The 23,676-nt window shown below is 39.3% G+C and overlaps 1 long non-coding RNA gene and 1 other non-coding gene across 2 annotated transcripts; one reads left to right on the forward strand and one right to left on the reverse strand.

Moving 5' to 3' along the window:
- Nucleotides 1-4,421: 4,421 nt before the first annotated feature.
- Nucleotides 4,422-11,492, reverse strand: LOC132658824 (uncharacterized). The gene is made up of 2 exons (XR_009598887.1): nt 9,159-11,492; nt 4,422-6,149 (listed from the first exon to the last, which is right to left on the reverse strand). It is a non-coding gene; the product is annotated as an uncharacterized LOC132658824 (long non-coding RNA).
- Nucleotides 9,449-9,520, forward strand: TRNAY-AUA (transfer RNA tyrosine (anticodon AUA)). Its single transcript has one exon. It is a non-coding gene; the product is annotated as a tRNA-Tyr (tRNA).
- Nucleotides 11,493-23,676: the final 12,184 nt, after the last annotated feature.

Genomic DNA, 23,676 nt, shown 5'->3' on the forward strand with positions numbered 1-23,676 from the left:
GCTTTAGCATAGTCAATGAAGCAGAAGTAGATGTTTTTCTAACACTCTTGCTTTTTTGATGATCCAGCGGATGTTGACAATTTGATCTCTGGTTCCTCTGCCTTTTCTAAATCCAGCTTTAACATCTGGAAGTTCATGGTTCACATACTGTTGTAGCCTGGCTTAGAGAATTTTGAACATTACTTTGCTAGCATGTGAAATGAATGCAATTGTGTAGTAGTTTGAACACTCTTTGGCATTGCCCTTCTTTGGGGTTGGAATGAGAATTGACTTTTTCAAATCCTATGACCACTGCTGAGTTTTCCAAATTTGCTGGCATATTGAGTGCAGCACTTTAGCAGCATCATCTTTTAGGATTTGAAATAGCTCAACTGGAATTCCATCACATCCACTGGCTTTGTTTGTAGTGATGCTCCCTAAGGCCCACCTGACTTTGCACTCCAAGATGTCTGGCTCTAGGTGAGTGATCACACCATCGTGGTTATCTGAGTCATGACGATCTTTTTTGTACAGTTCTTCTGTGTATTCTTGTCACCTCTTCTTAATATCTTCTGCTTCTGTTAGGTCCATACCGTTTCTGTCCTTTATTGCGCCCATCTTTGCACAAAATGTTCCCATCTCTAATTTTCTTGAAGAGATCTCTAGTCTTTCCCATTCTATTGTTTTCCTCTATTTCTCTGAATTGATGACTTAGGAAGACTTTCTTCTCTTTCCTTGCTATTCTTTGGAACTCTGCATTCAAATGGGTGCATCTGCTTCTCTTCTTTTCTCAGCTATTTGTAAGGCCTCCTAAGACAACCATTTTGCCTTTTTACATTTTTCTTGGGGATGCTTTTGATCACCACCTCCTGTACCAGGTTATGAGCCTCCATCCATAGTTATTCAGGCACTCTATCAGACCTAACCCCTTGAATCTATTTGTCACCTCCACTGTATAATCATAAGGGATTTAATTTTATCTTAAAAACAAATAATTTTAACTATAAAATTAATATAGGGCTGTGCCGCCGCCGCCGCACTGCGTGCCCCACGCGGGTGTGTGAGCGTGCCTCGTGTGACCCTCGGTGGTGCCCCTGGAGCGCTCCAGGTCGTCCCTCAGGTGCCTGAGGCCGAGTGGTGGTGTCGTTTTGCCATATTTGGTACATAACTATATTCAAGTTAAAATTTAACTGGACATTTTGTTTTTGTTTGTTTGGTTTTTGTCTTATTATTTTTCAAAATCTGGCAACTTTACTGCCAAGGGATTCTGATCTATACTGAAGTTTCAAAACCATGGAGGGAAAGGTAAGAATCTGGGCCTTGGGTTCAGGTAGATCTGACTCTATCATTTTGTTAATAATTGGATGGAAACTCACAAATATGACTGGTATCTCCATGTGACAAAGGAAAACATCAGGGAGAGAGCCAACAAGCCTCAGGGACTAGAGTAAAGTCTGATAGCAGAGAGGGCCTGGATTTTACCAGAAAGTTCAAAAACACCCTGAGTTGCCCAGGGGGTACTGTTCTTACACAAAGCATAACTTCAGTCTAAATGGGAGAAAGGGCTGGGGGATCCAAGGAAGGAAAAAAAAACAGATATACAAGAGATAGGAAGGAGAATAAAGGGCACAGAAAAGGGCTAAGACTTAGAACCGGCCATGTTACCTTGTATTCATAGCATGTTCTCTACCACTGACTTTGTAGGGAGAAAAGACTGGGGAAGAGTTACTCCCTTTGGGTATAAAGAGGCTCCTGGGCAGCACCTGCTGTGTTTTGTGAACCTCTAAAGCAGTGATTCTCAATCAGGGAAGATTTTAACCCTTAGCAATGTCTTGAGACATTTTCGATTGTCACCATGTAGTAGGGCTAAAGGATATGCTACAGCCATCCAGTGGGCAGAGGTCAGAGATATTAGTAAACATCTCATTCATGAGACAGCCCCCACAACAAAGAATTACCCAGCTACAAGTATCAAATTTCAAGGCTGAGAAACCCTGCTCTAAAGCAAGTCAGTGTGGAGAAAGCACTACCCTCTTTGCCACAGCCTCACCCCTTATCCCAAACCTGTGTTTGCATTGCACTAAAGACATTTTATACATGCACATTCCCATAGGTCTAAATTTGAGCAGGCTACTAAATTCTCTAAGCCTTTGTATCCTAATCTATACAGTGTGGGTGAAATTATTTACCTCATAGAGTTACTGCAGGGATTAAATGAGGTATTTTAATACTCTAGATTCAAACATTTATTGAGCACTGACACTGTGTGCTGGGTGTTAAGGGTACAGACACAGTCCTTACTGTTAATGATTTAAGTCTAGTGAGTTTTAAGTCCCAGAGTACATTGTTAAACATAGGCTAATTTCCTTCACACTAAGCCCCTACCCATGTCCTTCTCTTTCATTATTAGACAGGTGTCTAATCCTCTCTCTTCCTTGCCAGAGAACTAGAAAGAAGAGCAGAATTAATATCTATTATGAAGCGGAGCTATATCACCACTTTGTGCTATTTTGTTGATGCTTCTCATCACTATACTGAGGACAGCATTGAAGCAAATGTATTGTTTTTAATATCAAGAGATTCAGTTAACTATTTAAGACTAGCACCTGCTCTATTCTCAGACTTGACTATCACCTTTGAACATGGTCAGGAAATTTAAAAAAGCAAGTTCACTCTCTTTCTGACCCTGACCTACATGGCTTCTACATCCTGCTCTGACAGGGCTTCAGTGAGCCAGGTAAGGTTATTGGAATATTAGAAAATGTATGTGCTTTCCCAGCATTCCCACTTGTTCATTAAATGGAGTGAGAGAAAGAGAGGACTCAAGTGTCATATCCAAGTTTGGGGACTGAGAAACTGATAGTGGTGCCATTTACTGAGATTGGAAAGTTTGGGGAAGCAAGTTTTGAAGGGAAATCAGGAATGCCACTTTAGACATTTTAGAAAATCTCCCTTTTGCCTCTAACCTTTCCTTCTCTCAGCTTGTACAAATGATCAAGTCTCTTTTTTCTTAAAACAAATGAAGCCCTCCACAAACCTTATAATCCCTCTAACTATTGCCCTCTCTCCTTCCTTTTAGGTCTGAACTTCTTTAAAGGATCATCTGCTTCTCACTATGTCTACTTCCCTACCTTTGAGTCTCTTCTCGACCCCCTGTAATCTGACTTCGGGCCATCACCATATTATTGGAACTACATTCACTAAGGTGGTAAATAATGCCCTATTTGCCACATGTAATGGATATTTTTCAGTCCTAACCTTACTGAACCTCTCTGCAGCCTTTAACATGGCTGATCATATCTTCTTTGCTGATCATATCTTCTTTGAAGATCTCTCCTCCCTTGTCTTCCCTGGCATCAACCTTTCCTGCTTCTCTTTCTCCTTGCATTCTTCCTGACTCTTCCTCTATCTGCTGCTTAAATACTGAATTTGCAGGGGTTTTGCTCAGCTTTTTTTCCTCCCTTTATACTGTTTTCAAGGATGATCCCATTTAGATCCCATTTAGATGATTCTGGCTCTCATCTATAAACTGTCAACTCCCAATTTGCTATTTACCAACTCTAACTCTCTTTGGAACTAGAAGCTCATATTTTGAGTTGCCTACTAGACAGGTCATCTAGATACTCCTAGATGATAAACTCAACACATTCAGAATTCAGTTTTAAACAAGGCAATTTACAGAAGAAATTCAAGTTGTCAAAAACAAATGAGAAGATGCCCAATCCCACCTAGTAATCAGGAAAATACAAATTAAAGCAATAAATGCAATGCATCTCACCAAGCCTGGCAAAAAATTAATGATACTGATAACATCCAACACTGGCAATGATTAGGGAAAACAGGAACTCTCATACACCTCTGAGGAGAAGGAAATGGCAACCCATTCCAGTATTCTTGCCTAGAGAATCCTGTGGACAGAGGAGCCTGGTGGGCTGCTGTCCATAGGGTTGCACAGAGTTGGACATGACTGAAGTGACTTAGCATGCATGCATGCTTTGGAGAAGGAAATGGCAACCCACTCCAGTGTTCTTGCCTGGAGAATCCCAGGGACGGGGGAACCTGGTGGGCTGCTGTCTATGGGGTCGCACAGAGTTGGACATGACTGAAATGACTTAGCAGCAGCAGCAGCAGCAGCAGCAGCATACACCTCTGACAGAAGAAAGACTTATTATAACCTTTCTGGAAAGTAATCTGGCAATATCTATCAAAATATAAAATACATGCATGTCCTTTATATGCCAAAGAAATTGCTACACAGGTTCATAGGGTGCACGTACGAGTATGCTCATCACATTGTTGTTTGTGTTACCAGGAAGTTGGAGATAATCTGCTTGCTCATCATTGGAGAAACTGATAGGGAAAATATGGTAGACATATACCTTGGAGTACTACCAGTCAGAGGGAATACCTTAGATGTATGTATGCAATTAACAGGAATGGGATTTGTTTTCTTTTTTTAAAATTTTATTGAGTTACATACAATGTTGTGTTAATTTAATTTCAGGTGCACAGCAAAGTGCTTCAGTTACACATATACATACTTTCATTCTTCTTAGATTGTTTTCTCATATAGCTTACCACAGAGTATTGAGTAGAGTTCCTTGTGCTATATAGAAAGTCCTTGTTCGTTATCTGTCTTATATATAGTAGTGTGAGTGTGTTTACCCCGAGCTTCTTATTAGAATGGCTTCTACAACAGAGTGCTGAGTGAAAAAATAATTGAATGTTTAACACAATATGATTTATATAAATATAAATAATACACATATAAAATAACAAATTGCATTTTACATTCAAACAAAAGTATATACATTAAGTAATGGTTGCATGTGGGGTGAAGAGGGCATGGGAGTGGGGAATGGGGCTAAAAGAAAATATATAAACAAATAAAGAAGGAATCTTGCATGGGTCAATGAAGACCCATAAATTGAGGAATATGATTCACTCAGCCCACAGCACTGAGAACCTCTCCTCAGTTAATAACACATTCTCTTTGATCCTATAGTCTATTCCTATTTTTGCCAGTAATGATAATGTTACAATAAATATTCTTTATATATTTTTGTATTAGTAATTCTATGTCTGTAACATATATTTTAATTGTGATATCTTCAAATACAGAATACAACACAGTTATTAGAAAGGATGAATTACAAAGAAATCCATGCTAAGACACATTATAATTGAACTTCTGAAACTGAAAGACAAGAAATCCTAAAGTCAGCCAAAGAAAAAAAGATGCACTACTTATAAGGGAACATCAACTTGGATGATGACAGATTCCTCACCTGAAACCATGCAGGTCAGAAGATAGTGGCACAAAATTTTTCAAGCACAGTAAAAGAATAACTGTCAGATTAGGGCAATACATAAGATGAGCCTAGAACATCTTATAGAGCCAGAGAGTAAGAAAGTGCTGAGGAAAGTGCAAAGGAAAAAAAAAACCCACAGTGATGGAAGTATGTCAAAGGGACAGAGAAGCCAAATGAAAGAGCTCTCAATGGTCAAAGCCAGAACAATTTGAGCAATATAATAAAGTAATATTGGGTTATAACCCAAAGTATAAAATAAATATCCATGAGTATATATTTATACTCATATAATGATTGATTTGATGGATAAATATATACATATAAGCATATTAATGCATTTATTCATAATACCACATATATGCATATACATACATATATGGAGGAAAAGAGACAAATCTCCCATGCAAAATTCTAAATAATTTATTTTGATAGTTTGCTCCCAAGGAGGTAGTAGAGCAAAACTCTACTCAAGTTTGGGTATACATAGTGACTTCTAAGAGTACAACACAGGAAGGGGGATAGAATAGTAACTTTACTTTGAGGAAACCTGACAAACACCAACTAGCCAGGTGTTCAATGTGAACATCTAAAGTGAGAAATCATTCGATAGTGTGTACACTTGATACGATGCAGTGAAAATGGTACTTTACCTCTGTGGTCTTCCTTCCCAAAACCTATAACTCCAGTTTTATCATGCATTGGATAAATTCTAGTAAAGGATATTCTATAAAACAGCTGTCCAGTGCTCCTCAAAACCATCAAGGTCATCAAAAGGAATACAAATCTGAGAAACTGTCACAGCCAAGAGGAGCCTAAGAAGACATGATGACTAGATGTAATGTGGTATCTTGGGTGGTTCTGAAACAGATAAAGAACATCAGGTTAAAACAAAGGAAATTTGGATAAAGTATAGACTTTAATAATAATGTATTGCTATTACTTCATTAACTGTAACAAATATACCATACAAATATACTAATGTAAGATGCTAACAATAGGGAAAACAGTGTAGGGGATATGGAAACTGTACTATCTTCTCAATTTTTCTGTAAACCTAAAACTGTTCTAAAAAATAAAGATTAGTCAAAAATAAACAACTTTTGGACTTCCCTGGTGGCAGAGTTGTTAGGAATCCACCTGCCAATGCAGGGGACACCGGTTTGATCCCTGGTCTGGGAAGATTTCACATGCCTCAGAGCAACTAAGCCCATGCACCACAACTACTGAGCCTGTGCTCTAGAGCTTGCGAGCTGCAACTACTGAAGCCCATGTTCCTGGAGCCCATGCTCCACAATGAGAGAGTAGAGGGGGCTATTCAGCTTCTGCCCTCTGCAACTAGAGAAAGCTTGCATGCAGCAACAAAGGCCCAGCATAGCCAAAAATAAATAAATAAAGCAGTGTGTACATGTCAACAAATTTTTTAAAATAAATAACAGTCAACAACAAATTCTATATCTGTCAAAACTATCCTTCATTCAAAGGAAAGCTGAGAGAATGTGTTGCTAGCAAACCTGCCCTTAAAGAACAGCTAAAGGAAGTTCTCTAAATGGAAAGGAAACGATAAAAGGAGGTCTGGAAATTTAGAAAAGAAAGTACATCAGAATGGGTGAAAATCGGGGAATACTATCTTTTTCATGAGTTTCTTAAATCATATTTGATGGTTAAAGCTAAAATTATAACACCATCTGATGTGGTGGCTCAATACATGTAGAAGAAATACTTAAGACAATTATACATTTTTAATGTGGGTATCATAAAGCGATCTAAATGAAAGTAAGTTCTCTCTACTGTAGTTGAAGTAGTAAAATACTAATAAGAGTAGACTATTATAAGTCACTGTTTCTGGGGTTCTCAAACTTGCTTAAAACTCAACATTCAAAAAAATAAGATCATGGTATCCACTCCCATCACTTCATGGAAAATAGATGGGGAAACAATGGAAACAGTGACAGACTTTATTTTCTTGGGCTCCAAAATCACTGCAGATGGTGACTGCAGCCATGAAATTAAAACATGCTTGCTCCTTGGAAGAAAAATTATCTCCAACCTAGACAGAATATTAAAAAACAGAAACACTACTTTGCCGACAAAGGTCCATACAGTCAAAGCTATGGTTTTTCCAGTAGTCATGTATAGATCTGAGAGTTGGAACATAAAGAAAGCTGAGCACTGAAGAATTGATGCTTTTGATCTGTGGTGTTAGAGAAGGCTCTTGAGAGTCCCTTGGACTGCAAGGAGATCAAACCAGTCAATCCTAAAGGAAATCAATTCTGAATATTCATTGGAAGGACTGATGCTGAAGCTGAAGCTCCAATACTTTGGCCACCTGATGTGAAGAACTGACTCACTGGAAAAGACCCTGATGCTGGGAAAGATTGAAGGCAGGAGGAGAAGGGGACGACAGAGGATGAGATAGTTGGATGGCATCAACAACTCAATGGACGTGAGTTTGAGCAAGCTCTGGGAGTTGGTGATCGACAGGGAAGCCTGGAGTGCTGCAGTCCATGGGGTCACAAAGAGTCGGACACAACTGAGCAACTGAACTGAACTGAACTGATTATAAGTTACATGTTTACATTGTAACACTTATAACAACAACTAAGAAAACTATATAGAGCAGTGTGCTCAAAAATACTATAAATAAATCAAGATAGAATCCTTAAAAATGTTCAAGCAAGCACAGGAGAGCAAAAGAAGAGAAAGAAGAACAGAGGAAACAAACAGAAAATAATGAAATGGCAGACTCAAGTCTTAACATATCAATAATTACTATTTTTATCACTAATTACTATTATAGGTTGAATTGCTAAATCACTTCAGTCGTGTCCGACTCTGTGCGACCCCATAGACGGGAAAGATATATTGAAGCCCTAATCAAAGTACCTGTGAATGTGGCCTTATCTGGAAACAGGGTTGTCTTAGTTCTGGCTTCTGTGACAAAGTACTGTAGAGAGGGTAGCTTACAAACAACAGAAATTTGTTTCTCACAGTTCTAGTGGCTGGAAGTTAGATATCAGGGTGCCAGCATGCTTGGTAGGCAAGTTCTTTACCCACCCAGGGAAGAACCTGTGTCTCCTTTATTGGTAGGAGAGTTCTTTGCCACTGCGCCACCTAGGAAGCCACTGGAGTGGGTTGCCATTTCCTTCTCCAATGCATGGAAGTGAAAAGTGAAAGTGAAGTCACTCAGTCGCGTCCGACTCTTCGCGACCCCATGGACTGCAGCCTACCAGGCTCCTCCGCCCATGAGATTTTCCAGGCAAGAGTACTGGAGTGGGGTGCCATTGCCTTCTCTGAGTATAATACAACTGGTATCCTAACAGAAAAAGGAAAGCTCCCCGCATTGAGGATGGATAAGAATCCAATATGGAATAAATTGGGGGAAATAGATAGGGCTCAGTGAGGTACCCTGTACCGCCTCACGGGCATAACTCCCCCAGCTCCCCCCAAGCCCTCACTGGTCTGGCGGTGGGGGGTGGGGAGGTCCAGGATTGAGCCCCCCTCCAACAGCTGGCCCTCTCCTTCTCGCAGCAGTCCCCGCCTTTCAGCCGCATGGTAGTTTTTCGACCCAAATCGTTTCCATCTCCCCTCTACTGACTCCCAAGTCCCCTGAGTCCCTGCTGGCCTCCATCCTCTCATCTCATGGGTGCTCATTCCCCGATCCCCCCACCAGATTGTCTATGCAACCCTGCCCTGGCACTCCAGTCACTCCAGTTGCTACCATTCCCCCCCCCCCTCAACTAAATCAGGCAATCTCTGAAGATGTAAATAAGTGGGGAGGGTAGCAGACAGGAAGATGAAGGGAGAAAAGCTGCCCACCATTACGGGACAGGAATGTAGGTGAACAGGAAAATAATCGAAGAATCATACCTGGATGAGAACAGCTATATTATGCATGTGGAGGCTGTAGTTATGACCTAAGGTGACTTCAGCCGGACGGGACGGTTCCCACAAGAAGGAAGGCGGGATCTGCAATGCTGTGCACGCGCGCGTGTGCGTGCGCGCGCACGTGTATGTGTGTGTGTGAACCGCTCAGTCGTGATGGCAACGGACGAATCGGCTTTCTCATAAAAGACAGAAAGACAAAAAGTGAAGGACAGAAAGACAAACTGGTGGTATTGGAACTCTTTTAAGAAATGACTCGGTCTACACCAAAGCCTTCCCTGGTGGCTCAGATGGTAAAGCATCTGCCTATAGTGCGGAAGATCCAGGTTCGATCCCTGGGTTGGGAAGATCCTCTGGCGAAGGCAATGGCAACCCACTCCAGTACTCTTGCCTGGAAAATCCCATGGACAGAGGAGCGTTGTAGGCTACAGTCCATGGGGTCGCAAAGAGTCAGACACGACTAAGCGACTTCACTTTCACTTTCACACCAAAGTCAACCCAACCTTTCATCATTGGAAGGTTGACAACAGTTAGTTTTGACTTAATTTCCAAAGCCTTGAGTGAGGAAAGCAATCAAAGAACTTATAAAAAGCTCAACATCATCTTTTGCCGTCCATTACGAAACAAGCTTTGCAATGACAACATTTTATTAATACAACAGCTAATTCATCTCAGAAGGAGCAACTTGTTCAGACGATTTCCTCCCTCACATCCTGTTAGCACCAGAGGACTTACAGCCTGGGTCACCTCCCGGACCCATACCTCACAGACCGTTATCATCTCAAACAGCTGATGGCAAGGCCCCACTGGCAGGTGAGGAGATGGTGAGCATCAATCCAGGGAGAAGATCAGGGACAAGCACTAAGAGGATTACCAGTGAGGGCAAAGGACAAATACCTGGACCCCTTGGAGGATGCAGACCCCGACTAGTGTTTCGCCAAGGGCAAGGTCTCTAAGCACAACTACAGTTACCCCATGTGGACTCCTTAGACTTTGGCTTCAGTGTGGGACCAGTGAGATTAAGACACAGTCATCTCAGAGCAAGTCCCAGCAGGGGAAGGAGAATATCATGCACATATACCAGAATGCATTCAACTGTGAGTAAAACGGAATGGGCTGCTGTCAAGACTCAGTGAGAACTTGGCTCCAAGCAGTGAGCTGTATGTGGGGAGGACAGCATGCTCTATCGCTGTGTGTGGGACCGATGGAGACTATACAGACCTGTGCTTGTGCTATGAGAAGTTTTGCCTCCAAGGGATGGCTCTAACAGAGTTCTGTTTCTTGGCCCTCTGTTCTTACTGTCACCTCCCACTTTGGGCCTGCTACCACTGAGGAATGATGTGCAGGTGCTATGGAAGGAACCACAAAGCGGCTGTGTGACTCAGTTTCAGAGAGGGGGGGGGAAGGAGGGAGGGAGAGGGAGGAAGAATATGATTTCATTTTTATTAAAAAAAATCATCTGTGTGTATAAATACATACACATGACGAAGATGTGAAAGGCTGCACAAATTGGTATCCTCAATATTACATGGGGAGGGGAAGGGGATATGAAAGGGGAGATTATTTTTAATTTTAAAAATTAATTTATTTTAATTGGAAGCTAATTACTTTACAAGATTGTGGTGGTTTTTGCCATACATTGACATGAATCAGCCACGGGTGATTCATCCCATCCCCATCCCATCCCGCTGGGTTGTCCCAGAGCAGTGGCTTTAAGTGCCCTGCCTCATACATTGAACTTTCCCTGGTCATCTGTTTTACATATGGTAATATACATGTTTCAGTGCTACTCTCTCATTTCATCCCACCCGTGCCTTCTCCCACAGAGTCCAAAAGTCTGTTCTCTACATCTGTGTCTCCCCTGCTGTCCTGCATATAGGGTCATTGTTACCATTGAAGGGGGAGATTTTAACTTTATCTTCGTTTTTTTAAAGAATAAATAAATAAATAAGACTAAAAAATGAATAAATGAATCCATTTGTTGCTGCAAGTGGGCTTTCTCTAGTTGCAGAATAGAGGGCTACCCTCTGGTTGCAGTGCATGGGCTTCTCATTGCAGTAGCTTCTTTTGTTTGCAGAGCAGGGTATCTAAAGCATGCAGGCTTCAGAAGCTGCAGCATGTAGGCTCAGCAGTTGTGGCTCGCAGGCTCTAGAGCACAGACTCAATACTTCTGGTGCACGGGCTTAGTTACCTCAGGGCGTGTGCAATCTTTGCAGAGCGGGGATGAAACCCGTGTCCCCTGTATTAACAGGCAGATTGATTCTTAACCACTGGGTCACCAAGAAGTCCTTTATCTTCTTGCATTTGTTATTTCATGTCCTACAATGAGAACATACATATTTGTAACTTAAAAGAAAATGTCAATTAAATAAATTTTTGAGAGAAATTATTTCCCTCAAACCTAATTTTACTCTTGTTCTCTGCTCTGGTGGACTGGTATCATCTTTCACTTCCAAGACAAGAGACCTACAAGTAATTCAAGATCCTTCCTTCTCTGTAATCTTCCACCCTTCCACTTAGTCACTAATCCAGATTTTAGTTCATAAATATCCCGACCTTCTTCTAATTAATAAGTCCTGTCTATTCTAGTTCCTGAATCTCTTTTAAATCCCTTTCCCTCTTTACCATCCCTGCAAATAAGGCTTGTTTTTGTTTTTTTTTTTTAATTCAGGACTTCATCATCTGTCAATAATCACCTGTTTTATTCCCCCATCCATTCTCTCTCATATAACACTCTCAGAACTATCTTTCTAAACAATTATAGTGTACCACTGCTGGAAAACAAATGAAAATAGTTTTATTTTAAGAGGCATACTTTTATTTTAATATTCATAGGAAATATATTAAACTCATAATTTCAAAAATATTATTGCCTAAATTTAAAAAATTAAAATGGTAAAGGTAGAATATGAATAAGTGAACTTGGAAAACATTGGCTTATAAGGATAAAGCCCAAACTCCATGAATCTTTATGACCTAGTCCCATCCTACCTTTCCAATTTTGTCATCATAAAAGTACCATTTCAATTAGGGAAAACTTTCTGATAGCCCCAAATATGCTTTCTTCTTTCATCCCTCTCTGCCCTTCCTCATGATATTCTTACTCATTCTACTTAGTAATCTCCTCCTTTTCTTTGAATATTCAGCTCAAATATTTCTTCTGTGAGGATCTTTTTCGGGGGGTATGTGAATGTTTACAGCAGTTTTATTTATAATTACTAGAAGCAACTAAGTGGTAAGTGACTAGATAAACAGAATATGGTATTTCCAAACAATGGGATAATACTGAAAGATAAAAGGGAACAGACTACCAACCCATGCAAAAACATGGATGAGTCATAAACATATATGATTTATATGTGAAACAAGTCAGTATGAAAAGATGACCTACTGTATGATTCCATTTATATGACATTCTAAAAGAGGCAAAACTAAAATGACAGTAAAAACATCACTGGTTTCTAGGCATTTGGAGAAGAGGAGGAGGTTGAAGGACAGGGGAATATTTCAGGACAGTGAACTTTTTCTCTATGATACTGTAATGGTGGATGCTTCATATTTTTTTCCAAACACATAGAACTTTAGAGCACAAAATAAAATATGAAAAAAACTTAATATATTTAACTAAAACAAAAAAATCACTTAGGAGATCAAGTGATACAAAGGTCAGAATGCATAACATGAAAAAAGAATTTGCAATTTGGGTTACAAATGTACAAAAGAACGTTCCTGAAGTGGGTGCAAACCTAAGAAACTTTGTAAATGAGTGATGTTTAAGAGTATAGGCAAAAGGGACTGTACATAAGCATTCTATTCTAGTTGACAAAATTGTTTCCCCTAAGGGTACAGGCTAATAATTCTGAAACCACTATACATGTATACTGGAATTGAACAATTAAGTATCTGATGGTGGACTGTAGGAGCCAGGTTTCTTAGTGTTGAAGTGGGAGGATACAGATAAGCAAAGGGAAGAAGGTAAAATGACCCACAAGGTAATAGATATGAATTGGAAATATTAGTATGAATTCATGTCTACCTTAATACAGATACATGTATAAATATATATATGTTATTAAATTAATTAAATAAGGAGGCCATTAGACTGATGTGTCTCTAATGCCACGGTGGCCTATGCAAGCAAGCCAGAATCTAAGCCTATAAATGCTTCAAGGTTTCAAAATCACAACAATAAGGACAGCCAATCACAAACAACCAATTAGGCTTTAAGTAATAGGCTTCAGCAGTACACGAACCAAGAAATTCCAGATGTAAAACCTGTGTTTAGAAAAGACAGAGAAACCAGAGATCAAATTGCCAACATTGGCTGGATCATAGAGAAAGCAAGGAAATACCAGAAAAACACCTACTTCTGTTTCATTGACTATGCTAAAGTCTTTGACTGTGTAGATCACAAAAACTGTGGAAAATTCTTCAAGAGACGGGAATACCAGACCACAAATATTTTCACCACCTTACCTGCCTCCTGAGAAACCTGTATGCAGATCAAGAAGCAACAGTTAGAACTGGACATGGAACAATGGACTGGTTCCAAATTGGGAAAGGAGTACGTCAAGGCTGTATATTATCACCTTGCTTATTTAACTTATATGCAAGGATATCATGCGAAATGCCGGGCTGGATGAATCACAAGCTGGAATCAAGATTTCTGGGAGAAATATCAACAGCCTCAGATATGCAGATGATACCACTCTAATGGCAGAAAATGAAGAGGAACTAAAAGAGCCTCCTAATGAGGGTGAAAGAGGAGAGTGAAAAAACTGGCTTAAAATTCAACATTAAGAAAACTAAGATCATAGCATCCAGTCCCATCACTTCATGGCAAATAGAAGAGGAAAAAGTGAAATAGTGACAGAGTTTATTTTGTTGGGTTCTAAAATCACTGCAGACAATGACTGCAGCCATGAAATTAAAAGACACTTGCTCTTTGGAAGAAAAGCAATAATAAACCCAGATAGGGAGAGGGAGAGGGTTGGATGATTTGGGAGAATGGCATTCTAACATGTATACTATCATGTAAGAATTGAATTGCCAGTCTATGTCTGACGCAGGATACAGCATGCTTGGGGCTGGTGCATGGGGATGACCCAGAGAGATGTTATGGGGAGGGAGGTGGGAGGGGGGTTCATGTTTGGGAACACATGTAAGAATTAAAGATTTTAAAATTAAAAAAAATAAAAACTAAAAAAATAAAAAAGATTCCATATATAAGAGACTTCACAAAAAAAAAAAAAAAAAAAAAGCAAAGACATCAGTTTGCCAACAAAGGTCCATCTAGTCAAAGCTATGGTTTTTGCAGTAGTCATGTATGGATGTGAGAGCTGGACTATAAAGAAGGCTGAGCACCAAATTGATGCTTTTGAATTGTGGTGCTGGGGAAGACTCTTGAGAGTCCCTTAGACAGCAAGGAGATCAAACCAGTCGATCCTAAAGAAAATCGATCCTGAATATTCACTGGAAGGACTGATGCTGAAGCTGAAGCTCCAATACTTTGGCCACCTGATGTGAAGAGCTGACTCATTGGAAAAGACCCTGATACTGGGAAAGATTGAGGGCAGGAGGAGATGGGGGTGACAGAGGATGAGATGGTTGGATGGCATCACTGACTCAATGAACCTGAGTTTGAGCAGACTCTGGGAGATAGTTGGGACAGCAGCCTGGCATGCTGCAGTTCATGGGGTCACAAAAAGTCAGACACAACTTAGTGACTGAACAACAACAACAAATGTTTTTTGCAGAATTATTCACAAGAGCCAAGATATGGAAGCATCCTAGATGTCCATTGACAGATGAATGGATAAAAAAGTTGTGGGATACACATACACACACACACATATGCACATACATACAATGCAATATTCAGCCACAAGAAAGAAGGAAATTCTGCCATTTGCAGCAACATAGATGAACTTTAAGGGCATTATTCTAAGTGAAATAAGTCAGACAAAGACAAATATAGTATGCTGTCACTTATATGTGGAATCTAAAAAACTGAACTCGTAGAAACAGAGAGCAGAATGGTAGTTTCTAGGTGCTGGGGAGTAGAGGAGAAGGAGAAATGTTCAAAGGGTACATAATTTCAGTTATAAGATAAATAAATGATGAGTATCTAATGTACAGGATTGTGACTGTAATTAAAAATATTGTATTTTATACTTGAACGTTGCTAAGAGAGGATCTTAAATATTCTCACCACAAGAAAGAAATGGTAATTAGGTGGCTGGTGGTAATCATTTTATAATATATACATGTATAAAATCAATGCATTGTATACCTTGAACTTACACAGTATTGTATGTCAATTATAGCTCAATAAAGTTGGAAAAAATAATTATCAGACAGATGGTTTGTTTAAGAATAATTGAGCTGACACAATAACAGAAGCCACCACGATGAGAAGCTCATGTGCTGCTACTAGAGAAAGCCCTCACATGGCAAAGACAACCCTGCTACTGCTGCTAAGTCGCTTCAGTCATGCCCAACTCTGTGCGACCCCATAGACGGCAGCCCACTAGGCTCCGCCGTCCCTGGGATTCTCCAGGAAAGAACACTGGAGTGGGTTGCCATTTCCTACTCCAGGGGGTCTTCCTGACCCAGGAATCAAATCCACATCTCGTTTGTCTCTTGCATTGGCAGGCAGATTCTTTACCACTGTGCCACCTGGGAAGGGCATTAAGTCAACTAACTTATGGTAATTGGTTGTGGCAGTTCTAGGAAACTAATATACTTCCTAACTTATCTCCCTGCCTCCACCTGTTTACTTCTAATCCATTTTCTACACTGCCACCAGGATGGCCTTTTCTAAAATACACATGTAATCATATTACTCTTCTGCTTAAAAGCCTGCCATGGTTCCCTAATGATTCATGCTGATCCTTACAGCTTCAGTTCTTGCTACTCCATTACATAATCCCTACACATTAATAACATGTTACTTGAAATTCTCCCCCAAATACTATGGTCATGCATACTTATCTGCTCATCTATATATTGCTCTCTCTGCCTAGATCATAGCCCCTGAATACCATCAAATTTTTCTTTGCAATCACATATGCAAGAAGAGGCAGTAGTGAATATAGAATGGTTTTTCAAGAAATCTGGCTATGAAGGCTGAGAAACTTTTGTCAGTGACAAATTTTGAAACCAGAACTTCTGGAATCCGCTTTCTAACAAACACTGCTAGAAAGGGATCCCTTACTTAAACAAAGCCATTCTCCCAAATTCTGTCATTGGCCCTCTTCTGTTTCACCTCTGTTTTCTCCCTCTGCAATGGCATCTAGTCTTCTGTCTTCAAATACCACCTATTATCATTGAGACTAGCAAATCTCTATCTCTACTTTCAATATCTCTCCCAAGTTCAGACCACTGGAAGTTGTCCCACTACACACTGATACTCTGTTAATTTTTTCTTCTACTCATTTTTTCTCTGTGTGATTCATTTCAGATAGTTTCTACTGCTGTGTCTTCAAGTTCCTTAATTTTTCCTTTGGTTTGTCTAATCTATTAATTCATTCAAGTAATTTTTTCTCAGACATTAATATCTATAAGCTTAATTTCAGTCTTTTAATATCCTCCATATCTCTCCTCAATATGATCACATTTTTCTTTATTGAACAAATAGAGTATATTCAAACTTTAAAGTCTTTGTCTACTGATTTTGTCATCCGTGCTATTTCTGGGTCTGTATCTGTTGATTGATTTTGCTCATAGTTTCTTGCTTTTTATACTTCATTATTTATTACTGGATACAAGACATTGGGGATTTTACGTTGTCGAGTGCTGGAATTTATCTTCGTTTTTCCTTTAAATACTTTTGCAATTTGTTCTGAGATAATAAAATTACTCAGAAACAGTTTAATCCTTTAAGGGTTGCTCTTAAGTTTTGTTAGGCAGAATTAGAGCAACCTTTATGTGTGTGTGTGTGTGTGCACACACACATATGTGCACACGCTTAGTTGCTCAGTTGTGTCTGACTCTTTGAGATCCTTTGGACTATAGCCTGCCAGGCTCCTCTGTCCATGAGATTTTTCAGGCAAGAAATACTGGAGCAGGTTGCCATTTACTCCTCCAGGGGATCTTCCTGACCCAGGGATCAAACCTGCATCTCCTATGTCTCGTGCATTGCAGGCAGATTCTTTACCTGCTGAGCCATCAGGAAAGTCTTTGGTCTAAAGCTAATTTATCTGTAATACTGAGGCAATACTTTTTCTCTTTCTCTCTTTGTATCTCTATATGCATGTCTCTTCTCTTTGTTACTGTGCCCTATGAATTTTAGCCACTTCCATTTCCCTGGATTCTCAACTCTGCCTTCAAGATTGCTTGACTCTAGCCAGGCTCACTCTCTCTGAACTGTTTCATTTATTTTGTCCAGTTGTGTAGTTATTTAAGATCAAAGAGTAAATCCAGTCCTTGTTAGTCCATTATAACCAGAAGGATAAGTCCTTACTCTTTTGAAAATAGCACTGTATCTACTCTGAGAAAAACCAAACTGTTGAAGGGCAAAAGTGGGAGCAGAGAGACTAAGCTATCACAATAATCCAGGTCGAATTTATTATCCAGCAGGGGTAGCAGTGGAGATGGGGTTTTACCTACTGGGGCTTCCTTGGTGTCTCAGCAGTAAAGAATCCAACTGCAACGCAGGAGATTCGGGAGACATGGGTTCAGTGGATTAGGAAGATCCTCTGGAGGAGGGAGTAGCAATCCACTCCAGTATTCTTGCCTGGACAATCCCATGGACAGAGGAACCTGGTAGGGTTGCAAAGAGTTGGACACGACTGAAGCAACTTAGCATGCATGCATAGTGCCTGCCATACAATGGGCTCTCTATAAAAGTTAGTGATTATTATATTATAGTTACCACTCTCCAAACTTGTTTTGTTGCCAACAGTTTTATTCTTAGTTAATTGTCTCACTATTAATCTAGACTCCTAAACCAGGGCCTTTTAGGGTATTAAGCCATTTTAATGCTACTCCCTTCTGTTTTTTCAGTTTCTTTAAAAAAATTTTATTAATATTTATTTGACTGTGCTGGGTCTTAGTTGTGGCATGCAAACTCTTAGTTGTAGCATGTGGGATCTAGTTCCCTGACCAGGCATCAAACCCAAGCCCCCAGCATTGGGAGCTTGGAGTTTTAGCCACTGAACCACCAGGGAAGCCCCCCAATGCCACTCCCTTCTTAACTCCTCTCATACTCTTCACAGTCACTTAGTAAGCAAAGGTCTATTGAATCTTCTTCAGAAATACTTCTCTAAATCTATCACTTCTTCTCTTTTGTTTAGGACCTCACTTCTCCCTGAGATAATTCCAATAGCCTTCTAAACTAATCTCCCTTCCTCTGGTCTTTCCTAGTCTATTCTTCAAACTGTAACCAGTTGTCTAAAACACAGTGGACTTTCCCCTTTAACACTCTCCAATGGGAATGCCCTGGAAGTTCAGTGGTTAGGACTCAATACTTTCACTGGCAGATGGGGTTCAATCCCTGGTTGGGGAACTAAGATCCTATAAGCTATGTGGTATGGCAAAAAAACAAAACAAAAAAAACCCCAACTCTCCAATGGCTACCACATAGTTTGGTATAAAAGGCCCTTTTGTGTTCTGACTCCTGCCAACCTATCCAACTTTATCTTCTTTATCTTCTATCAATTCCTTATACCAGTCTATTTTCAATTACAAGAATGGGCCATGTGGTTTTACCATTTCATGCCTGGGCAATTTAATTTCTTCCTGAAATGCCCTTCCTTACTTTGTGTACTTAGTAAGTGCTTATTCATTCTCTGTCTCTGTTTAATTGCATTCTCTCTGAAGATATCTCTAATCTCACTCTCTGTTGTTACTTTATCACATTTTTTTCTATTTGTTTCCCTTACCACTAGATTGTCTTTATTCCTTAAGAGCAAAAGTCACATTCATACTTTTATTCTCAAAGTGTTCCATAGTATCTAGTGAATAAAAATATCACCTCCAAAGATCCTGATTTAGTAACTGGGTGTGGGACCTGGGAATTGGCTAAAAAAAACTCCAGGTGATTCTAATGCAGATGTGTGGGTCTGCACATGCCCTTTGGGAGGTTCATGAACTCAATGAAATTACATGAAAACTGTAAATATATGTGTATTTATCTAGAGTCTATACTTTATATCATCTATGACCTCCAAAAAAGTAAAAAAACTCAGTGATTAAATGGGAAACATATATTGCTGACAAGTTACAAAACAATTAAGCTAAATTCTAGAGCAAAAATATAAATAAGGTGTTGTGGGAACATAGACCAAGGAGCAACTATGTGTGCCTAGGGTAGCTAGAAAAAGCTTCACATGAAGATTACATTTTAGCAGGATCTTCCAAAGTGAGTATAAGTTTGCCAAGGTGGAATAGAAAAATATTAGTATTCTAGGCAGAGGGAACAGAATATGTAAAGACACAGATACAAAAGGGAAGTATTACATTCAACATGTTTAGAGTATTTGTGAGAGGAAGTGCATGGATATTATGAAGAGACCTTGTATGCCAAGTTAAAGAATTTGAACTTTATCCTATAAGTAGAGAAATAATGTTTTTGTAGTTGAGATAAAGTTTTCATAACATAAAAGTCACCATTTTAACTATTAAGGTGTACAAACTCAGTAGCTTCTAGTGCATTCATATTGTTGTGCAACCATTACCACTAATTCCAGAACATTTCATCATTCAGAAGAAACTATGTGCCTATTAAGCAGCCACTCCTCATTGCCCTCTTAACCCCCCAAGCCCCTGGCAACCACTAATCTGATTTCTGCCTCTAAGAATTTTACATTTTAGATATTTCATATAAATGGAATCATACAGTGTGAGGCTTTTTCTGTCTGGCTTTTTAAACTTAGGTTTTGTTCTCTTCATCCATGTTGTAGCATGTATCAATACATCATTCATTCATTCTTTTTTTTTTTTGCTGAATAGTGTTTCATTGTATGGGTATACCGCATTTTGCTTATCAGTCAATGGATATTTGGGTTATTTCCATTTTGGGGCTATTATGAATAATGCTGTTATGAACATTCATGTACAAGTATACATTGGAAAGCCTATTTTCAATTCTCTTTGATAATATATCTAGAAGTAGAACTGCCAAGTCATATGATAATTCTGTCTTTAACTTTTTGAGGAACCCCAACAGAGACTCTTAAGCAAAGTAATAAACAGTAGGATAGGAGCTATAGCAAAGTATAGAATAAAGCTGGAATGGGAAAGAGACAGGAGGCAGGAAGACCACAGGGATGACTATTGTAATAGTCTAATAAGAGTAGAATAAGGGTTTAGATTTCCCTGGTGGCCCATATGGATAAGATTCTGCCTGCCAATACAGGGGACATGGGTTTGATCCCTGATCTGGGAAGCTCCCACATGTAGTGGAACAACTAAGCCCATGCTCCACAATTACTGAGCCTGTATTCTAAAGCCCATGCATGAGCCGCAACTACTAAGCCCACATGCCACAACTACTGAAGTCCACATGCCCTAGAGCCCATGCTGTGCAACAAAAGCAGTCACTGCAATAGAAGCACAGAACACAATAGTGTACCACAACAAAGAGTAGCCCCTGATCACCACAACTAGAGAAAGCCTGCACACAGCAATGAAGACCTAGTGCAGTAAAAAAAAAAAAAGTCTGTCACACATGTACACAGATTAAAAAGAGGCTATAGAAAAGGCAAAATAATAGTGAATGTAATGTTCAGAATAAGGAACAGGGATAAGTCAAGAAGATGACACTAAATTTGCTAGCTTAAAAAACCAGATGGATGGTGACATTAACTGAAATTAAGAACAAAGGAGGGAGAAGAAACTTAAAAAAGGTAGTAGAGCATACTGGTTAAAATTATTGGCTCTAGAGCCAGACTGCTTAGGTTCAAATTCAGATATAGCCACTTACTAGTTGTGTGACCTTGGATAGGTTACTTACCATCCCATGTATCAATTTCCTCATCTAGAAGATGGATATAATATGCAACTTCATCAAGGTGTTGAGAAAAATAAAATGACTTAAAATACATAAAGCACCAAGAATCGTATTGAGCATGTAGTAAGTGCTCAATATCATCTAGTATTGTGTTATTTTTGGTAATGATTTCAATCTTTTTAATTTGTAAAGATTTGTTTTGTGGTCTAACATGTGGTCTTTCCTGCAGAATGTCCCCCATGCACCAGAAAAGAATGTGTATTTCTGATGTTGTTGGGTGGGATGTTCTGTATATATGTCTGTTAAGTCTAGTTGGTTTCTTGTTTTTTTATTTGCATAATATTTGGTACTTATAACATATGAAGAGAACATATAACATATGAAGAACATATAACATATGAACATATAAGACATATGAACATATATGAAGCATAAGGTAAAAATCCATGAAGCCACCACTCCCTTTGAGCACGAGAATGTCATACACCTTCACTCTCCCCAAAACACACCCCTGTACCATCCCCATAGGGAAGCATTGTGGCCATTGTGTTGATTCCCTTGCTTTCCTTCATAATTATAGCATATATGTATGAATCCTATGAAATGTATATTTAGTATTGAGCTTTATTAAAATGGCATCATATTGATAAACTGCCAAACCCTGTATTTATTCTGCACTGTATGATAAGAGTCCAGGGTGATGTCAGGGCTGTGGTCCCTGTTTCACTGACTTGACACTGAGGTACAGTCATCCTTCGGTCCTTTATTCATCTTTCTGTAGATGGGCTTTTGGGTGGCTTGCAGTCTTTTGCTCATCTACATCTCCTGATTTCTCTGTATTCCACTCAAGAGCACCCAAAATATAACAGACGAAGGGTACAGAGATGCTCAATGAGACCATCTGGTAGGATGACACCCCCAATTATGTCTATACCCTCGGAAAGGAGGGCCTGATATTGTCAACGATGATGATATTATTTGAGGTGAATAATCTAAGTTTTAGATGCTAAGTTTGAAACATTCAGGGAAGAAGAGTCCAGTACAGAGTTAGAAAAATAAACTGAATTTTGAAAAAAAAAAAAAGTATTTAAAGCCATTAGTATAGATAAGACTTCTTACAGAGAATGTATAAGATAAAAAAAAAAAAAACAAGGAGAGAAGATAGAAATTTTCTTTCTGGGCTATTTCTTAACCCAACTTCTAAACATTCCCTTGGGTACTAATGTTAACCTGTTCCTCTTATTAAAATCTCTGTAAGTAATTTCATATATCCCCATGCTTTTAACCATTAGCTAAGTGCTAGTAGTTCTTAAATCTCTACTTCTTGTGTTCACCTCTCCTCTGAGCTAGAATTCTTAGATCTCATTTCTGAATAACTACATCTTCTTGGATTCCCTGCTGCTGCTGCTAAGTCGTTTCAGTCATGTCTGACTCTGTGTGACCCCATAGATGGCAGCCCACCAGGCTCTGCCATCCCTGGGATTCTCCAGGCAAGAACACTGGAGTGGGTTGCCATTTCCTTCTCCAATGCATGAAAGTGGAAAGTGGAAAGTGAAAGTGACATCACTCAGTCGTGTCTGACTCTTAGCAACCCCATGGACTGCAGCCCATGATGAATAAAAATTCAAACACAACATACCAAAACTTATAGAATGCCACTAGAGCAGTACTTACAAGAACTGTATAGACATAAATGTCAACATTAAAAAAGATTGCAAATCAGCAACCTAACCTTCCACTTGAAGACAATGGGGAAAAAAGAGTAAAATAAACCCAAAGGAAATGAAAGGAAAGAATACAGATTAGAATGGAAACAAATAAAACAGAGACTAGAAAACATTATAGAAAGTCGATGAAATCAAAAGGTTAAATCTTTGAAAAGATGAACAAACCTACTAAAGCTTCAGTTAGACTGATGAGGAAAAAGAGACTCAAATTACTAAAATCATAAATGAGAGGATTTCTCTGGTGGTCCAGGGGCTAAGACTCTGCATCCCCAATGCAGGGTGCCTGAGTTCAATCCCTGGTCAGGGAACTAGATCCCACATGCTACAACTAAGAGTTCACATGCCACAACTAAATATTACACATGCTGCAACTAAAATATCCTGCATGCTGTAACAAAGATCAAAGATCCTAAGAGCTGCAACTAAGACATGGTACAGTCAAATTAATTTTTAAAAAAGAAATGAAAGTGGAGGCTTCACTACTCAGATTAGAAATATAAAAATGATTACTAGGGAATGCTATGAAAAACTGCATGGCAACAAATTAGATAACCTAGGTGAAATAGACAAATTCCTAGAAAGACACAAAGTAACTAAAATTACTCAAGAAGAAATAGAAGATTTTTTATTCTAATATTTTAGTTTATTTTTTGATGTTTACTGTTGCTGCTGCTGCTGCTAAGTCGCTTCAGTCCTGTCTGACTCTGTGCGACCCCATAGATGGCAGCCCACCAGGCTCTGCCATCCCTGGGATTCTCCAGGCAAGAACACTGGAGTGGGTTGCCATTTCCTTCTCCAATGCATGAAAGTGAAAAGTGAAAGT

Source organism: Ovis aries, chromosome X (genome assembly GCF_016772045.2).
Source record: "Ovis aries strain OAR_USU_Benz2616 breed Rambouillet chromosome X, ARS-UI_Ramb_v3.0, whole genome shotgun sequence".
NCBI lineage: Eukaryota > Metazoa > Chordata > Mammalia > Artiodactyla > Bovidae > Ovis > Ovis aries.